The 6,976-nt window shown below is 36.9% G+C and overlaps 1 protein-coding gene across 1 annotated transcript in view; it reads left to right on the top strand.

The window, feature by feature from the left end:
* Positions 1 to 6,976, top strand: part of COG5 (component of oligomeric golgi complex 5) — a 375,408-nt gene that overhangs the window by 263,777 nt on the left and 104,655 nt on the right. The window lies entirely within an intron of this gene.

The raw sequence follows: 6,976 nt of genomic DNA on the forward strand, positions 1-6,976 counted from the left end.
CCGGGCTGGAGTACAGTGGCCGGATCTCAGCTCACTGCAAGCTCCGCCTCCCGGGTTCACGCCATTCTCCTGCCTCAGCCTCCAGAGTAGCTGGGACTACAGGCGCCCGCCACCTCGCCCGGCTAGTTTTTTGTATTTTTTAGTAGAGACGGGGTTTCACACTGTTAGCTAGGATGGTCTCGATCTCCTGACCTCGTGATCCACCCGTCTCGGCCTCCCAAAGTGCTGGGATTACAGGCTTGAGCCACCGCGCCCGGCCAGATTTTAAAAGTTTTAAGGCTTGAATTACTTTATACTAAAGCTCATTATATTTACCTTTTTAAAACATATAGTGATAAAGAGTCAAATCTTAAGAATTAGGGAGATAAACTACATGTTCTTTAAAAAAAAAAAAAGGTTAGAATGGTATGCAAATTGAGATCATATTGTGAATATTTCTTGAAAATTAATTTCTACCTTAATATTTATAAGTTAGGGAGATAGACCTAACGTACTCATCTAAAGTACTTTTAAGAATTTGATCCTTGCAATGGAAACATTTTGTTACATAGTTCTAATGAGCCTATAAAGCACCATCCTAACACCATGTAACACAAGAAGAAAACTTGCAATTTGTGTTAAGGACATGAGACAAGAGGGATCTTTTAAGAAAGTACTAAAAGTTTATATACCTTGGAATACAACTTTTACTTGGAAGAAAGTAAATCTACCTATCAAGTAAGTGTTTTGATATTCTATTTGGCAGAACAAATTTGATCATGTCATTTTCTGATTAAAATCCTGCATTGACTTCCGTTAATCTTTTAAAAGTATTAAGCCATAATACTCATTAAGAAAAGTGTACATATCATAATTTCACACCTAGATGAGTTTTCAATTTTTAAAACATCTGTGTAACTAAGGTTAAGTACAGCATCAAGATTAAGAAACGGTATTATCTGTAGTCCAGATGTTCCCCTCATGTCCCCTTCTAGTTTCTACCAGCCCTCTCAACAAGAGTAACCACTAATTTCTAATGGAATTTTAAAAAATTGTTATTTTTCTTTTATACAGATAAAATCATCTAGTTTGTACTCTTGTGTCTCCTGTGTGACTTCTCTTCTCAAAATGTTTCTTAAGAGTCCCCCATATTATTGCATGTACTTGTAAGGCATTCTCAAAATGGTAAAATATTCCATCCTGTGAATATACCATAATATATTTATCTCTTATATTATTGAAGAGCATTTGGGTGATTTCCCATTTTGTACTACTTTAAATAATGGTACCATGACAATTCTGTGCAATTTTGGGAATTAACTCAAAAATTGAAAATTAATAGGCAGGATAATAGTCCTTCCAAAGAGTTCCATGGCCTAATCTCCAGAATCTATGACTATGTTACCTTCATAGCAAAAGAGATTTTGCGGATGTGAGTTAAGGATCTTAAGGTAGAGAGATTATCAAGATAATCTCTGATCATCTGAGTGGATCCAATGTAATCATATAGTCTTTTTAAGAGTAAGAGGTAGGCAGGAGTCAGAGGAGGAGATATGATCATGGAAACAGAGGTAGGAGTAGTATAATTGTTTGAAGAGAGGGCCACAAACCAAGGAATGCAGGCAAGTAGAAAAGACAGGGACAAAATTCCCCCTAGAAACTCCAGAAAGAACATGACTATACTGCTGACACATTTGATTTTGGCTCAGTGAGACCAATCTCAGACTTCTGTCCTCCACAAGATAATAATATTAGTTGTTTTCTCAGCTTTAGTAGGTACTGTCAGAGAGTTTTCCAGCGTGGTTGTACTCATTTAAACTCCCCTTGGCAGTATATGAGAGTTCTAGTTTTTCCACATTCTTGTTAATGCTCGGTATTCTCTTCCTCTGGCATTCCAGTTGTGTATATGGAGGCCGATTATTTCAGTTCACTCTAGGATTGGGTTGGTGTGGGGCAGGTGCAGTTTTAATAAACAGTTTGCCTTTGATTCTCCTCTTTTACTTTGACATGCTTCTCCCAGGCTTTTAATTGAGAAGTTGGAGAGTCTTTGTCCTGATATACTGAGATTGATCTAGCTCTGCTGTCCAAAGCTTCACAGACTTCCTGCCTCAAGAAACTTTAGACCTACTGAATGTCTTCAAGATAAGACCTTGCTTGTGTTTGTGGCATGTCCTTTCCCCACAGCTGGTCTTTTGTTTCTTAAGCCTCACAAATAGGAAGAAACTTCTCCACTTTTTGAAGATTTACGCCTAATTCCCTGGCTTCCCTCACAATCGCAGAACTCAGCAAATGTTCCATGGGAAATCCAGTTTGAGATTCCTTAAGTTGCTAATTTTCACTCCTCTCCTGTGAACCCCTAAAAACTTTGTTAGTTTTTCCATTCTTCTGCTGAGGTCCTCTGCTTCTGCCAAGCATGAATTTTTTAAAATATGTAAGCCTTCTTTAATTGTTACAAGAAGGGAACTGGTCTGCCTCCACTCTTCTTCCATTACTCTCAGAATGCAATTCAAATATAACTCTTCTTGTCCCTTCCTATTTCCTCAGCACTCATTATTTTTCTTTCTACTTCTTTATCTGTGTACTTAAGCCTAAATTCTTGAATGAATCACCCTCTTTCTCCTCAGCATTTACAAATACCTGAAACACATGTCTATATCCTCCCCATCATCTCTGTAACTCATACTTGTCTTTTCAGTCTCAGGGTAGAAATAAAGTGTTCCCTGATGCCTCTTTTCCAATGCACACCCAAACATGAGCAAGACCTCCTCTGTCAGTTGCCACAGAATTCTTAATGTACCCAATTTCAGCACTTAGCCCACTGCGTTATAATGTCTCACCTACTAGCTTATCTGTATCTCCCACTGGGCTCTGCAAAGAGCTTCTGCCTACCTCTGTTCCATGCTATAGTCCTATCAGAGAACACAATGCTCATAAATAACAGACATTCTGTTGAGATGGATCCCTGAAGTGTTAAATATTTAAAGTCTTTATTAATTTGAAGGAACTCCGAAGAGAAAACAAACTGCAAAAATCAAAATAATCTTTATTTTTAAAAACGGACTTATAAGCTAAAGGAGACCCTAATATGAAATACTTTTAGAAAACAAACAGTATGTATCATGATAAACAGGGACATGAAAAGATGGTTGCAAGAGCATTAGTGGTGATTATTGTAGGATGGGAAGCTCGGATGGGTTCACAAAAAAAGAAAGCCCCAGTTTACTCTGTATATCAGGGTAAATTCCAAGTGGATCAAACAATTACTTATGAAATATGAAACCGTTCAAGCCTAGAACAAGCTAGGAATGGGAGAAAATTTTTCTGATTCAACATCCAGAAGCAATGATGAAAACCTCAGTGATTTGATTACATTAAAATTTTTTTTTGCATGGATAAAAAAACCTTGAGCAAAATGAAAGGAAAATAACAAAATAGAAAAAAAATTTTAATTAACACTAAAGATAAGGCATTAGTATCTCTATTATGTAAAAGCTTCTAAAATGGGAATTAAAAGCCAAAACTCTATAGGGAAAAAAATGTAAATACTCTTAAGTATGTGTAAAAGATACTCTATATCACCTATAAATAGAGAAATGCAGAATATACAGAGAGACATTTATTTCTCATCCATCAAATTAGAAAAAATCAAAAAGTTTGATAACATTCTCTATTGGCAAGCCTGTGGGGAAAGGTCAGTCTCACACATTATTAATTATCATACAAACCTTATGGAGGGGCGTTTGTGAGTTCTTAACAAAATTGTATAAGCAGCTACTCATTTACCCAGAAATTCTACTTTTAGGGATCTATCCCATAGATGCACTGGCAAAAATTTAAAGAGACATTCACTGGGCTATTTGTTCCATGATTATGTGGAATACCAAAAATTGCAAACAACCCAAATGTTCATTACTGTGGCATTAGTTAAACAAACTATGCTGAATTCATAGAACGGAATGTTGAATCCATAGAATTCTATAGAATGGAATGGATTTTTTTTTTTTTTAACGTATTTGCTGAGAACTTTTATTGTTGCCAGTTGAGATTAATGAAATATAGAGCATCTTTGTTGAAGATGAACTGAGGGGAATACCACCTCTTTCCATTGCTGACAGGCCTTTGTTATCCACCTGTCTCAGTCCTGGGTGGGTGTCCTGGGTGCACGCCCTTGCCTCTTCTTTGGGGATGTCTTAGTGTTAGCACCTGCTCCCTAATGACGAGCTTTTCTGTGTAGTTTGAAGCTGCTTCATTTTTGTTTTTTGTCTTCGAGCAGTTTTCAGTTTTTAAGAAACTGTCCTCTAACTGGTTTAGAAATTTGTCCAAATTGGTTTCTCCAATGAATGGACAATGGTCCATATGTTCTTTATCATTTCTTCTTCCTTCAAGGGTGTCCATAGCATCTTCCATTAGCGACTGCAGCACTAATTTTTTTTTTTTTCATTATGTGAATTCACCAACAAGTTGTATAGAATACTTGTGTTTACATTGTTTTTATAGAACTAGCAGAATAAAACTGATCTATTTTTTAAAAATGCAAGCCATTGCTTCTCTAATTTATCTGACAAAGTGGGCAGCTTAAATTCTGTGAAACATCTTTATAAAGTTTATGAGCTTTTTATTCCACTTCTGGTGAGCCGTGGTTGTTGCTGTTTATGAAGCAGCATTGTGTGATTGGTATATCAATATGCTTCTACAATGAGCTTTTTCTTTGTTCGAGTTGGATTGTTTGGGGAAACATCCCAAGTCTAGCTGGTATCAGTGGGGAAGTTAATCACATGATAATAACTATAGCTTGGGAGAGTGGCACATGCAGCTATAAAAAGAAATGAGGGGAAAAAAAGGAATGAGGAATATCTTTACGGACCACTATGGAGAGGTCATCAAGATTGTTAAGTTAAAAATCAGTGGATAAATACGTGTATAGTGCACTTTTGTTTACCTAAGAAAGAGGTACTCGATGGAGCGTATCCTTGCTTCATTCAGAGAGGTCCTTCCAGGTAAGTATGTAAAATAGCACATCCTATCACTGTCTCTTCTCTAACTTTGCTTTATTTTTCTTCAAGGCACTTAGCACTTCCTGACATTATGTTACATAATGACTTGTTTATTGTACCTCTTCACTCGAGTATAATCTGTATGTGGAAAGGAACTTGCTTATTTTGTTTACCATTGCATATCCAGCTTTTACAACAGTACTTGGCATGTAGTAAGTGGTCAGCAGATATTTGTTGAATGGATGAATGCTTAAATCCTTCCAGGTATATTTGGCACTGCCCAGTATTTGGGCATCTGAAGGTTGGCAGAGTTGTAAGGAGTACTGCCTTTTCTTGGCCCCAGTCAGTTTCCTAGACATGAGGTGTTCAGTCCTTTTATAGGGAGATGCAGGAGAAGCAGCATCATACAGGCTGAGGTTTAGGCACAGCTAGTCAAGACGAAGGCGAGACCTAAGACTGCTCCAATTCTGAGATAAAGCATATATTAGAGCTGTCCTGTGAAGCCTTAAACCGGGAATCTAGAGGTAGTAAGAAAATTAAGACAAGGCTGATATAACTCCCAAGGGGAAGTGATATAACTCCAAACCTAGACTCCCTTTTCATTCTACTTTCAGTTCATTTGTTCATTCAGTAATCAAATGCTAAGTGTTAAATCTAGGTAAAAGAAACACAGAGGAAAATAAGTCAAATAATAACCCTGCTTTCATTTAACTCACATTTTAAAGGGAAAGGACAGACAGTCAATACAAACTAGTAACTTCTTACAGCGTTCAGGGCTAGGGAAGAAGGTAAAAGAAGGTACTGGAATAGAGAAGATGGGAAGAGAGAAATTGAGCACATAGACTATTTATATCCTTGAATCTTCGTGTGAATTAGCTCAAGGTTTGGGATGCGTCTCACCCTACACATTTTGGAAGCTGTAGGGGTTCTTAATGCAGTGAATTCAAGAAGACAGAGATAGCAGAATAAAATCAAAGGTGGACTTTCTTAATCAGAGGTTTCTCCCCAGACCTATTATTACCTGGTAGGAGTACAATACATACAGTTATCTTCTAAGTTATAAAATATTGTTTTAATAGTAATTAGGTTGTTTAATGTGAGTTTAATTTCCACATTTGTGCCTGTGTTGTAATCACTAGTGATTAAAAAAAAAAACCAAGTTTGCACAAGGCAATAATCTGAATAATACATTCCCAGGTAACTGGGAATTAACCTGTAATTTTCCCTCTATAAATGATTTGATTATCAGAATGTACAGTAGGTGTACTATAAATTTTCTTCAAATAATTAAAATTGTATAGGTAATATGAACACTTTACATATCAAAGAAACTAAAGTAGAACTTACCTTTGGCTGGCTGTGGTAGCTCATGCCTGTAATCCCAATGCTTTAGGAGACTGAGGTGGGAGGATTCCTTGAGCCTAGGAGTTTGAGACCAGCTTGGCAACATAGGGAGACCCCATCTCTACAAAAATTAAAAAGTAAATAAAATTACCTGAGTATAGTGGTACATATTTATGGTCGCAGCTACTTGGGAGGCTGAGGTCGGAAGACTGCTTAAGCCCATGAGGTCAAGGCTACAGTGAGCCGTGACTGTGCTACTGTACTCCAGCCTGGATGACAGACCGAGACCTTGTCTCTAAAAATGAAAAACAAGCAAACAAACAAAACTTAGCATCAAGATTTAAATATATAATACTTGTTTGTAAGCTTTAAATATAATTGACTTAAGTAACTTACAATTAATTAATCACATTAGCTGAGATAATATAGACAAAGTTTGGCTTAAACCCTCAATAGTAATGTGTTCTTGTATAGATAAGAGTTTTATGAAAGTGATACTGTTCCCTAAAAAAACCCATGTTTGGGCATGATGGCTCACACCTGTAATCTCAACACTTTGGTGGCCAAGGTGGGAGGATCGTTTGAGCCCAGGAGTTTGAGACCACCCTGGGCAACAAAGTGAGACCTCGTCTCTAAGAAAAAAAGAAAAAAAAAAAAAA

Source organism: Rhinopithecus bieti, unplaced genomic scaffold, assembly GCF_001698545.2.
Source record: "Rhinopithecus bieti isolate Rb0 unplaced genomic scaffold, ASM169854v2 scaffold_18688, whole genome shotgun sequence".
Taxonomy (NCBI): Eukaryota; Metazoa; Chordata; class Mammalia; order Primates; family Cercopithecidae; genus Rhinopithecus; species Rhinopithecus bieti.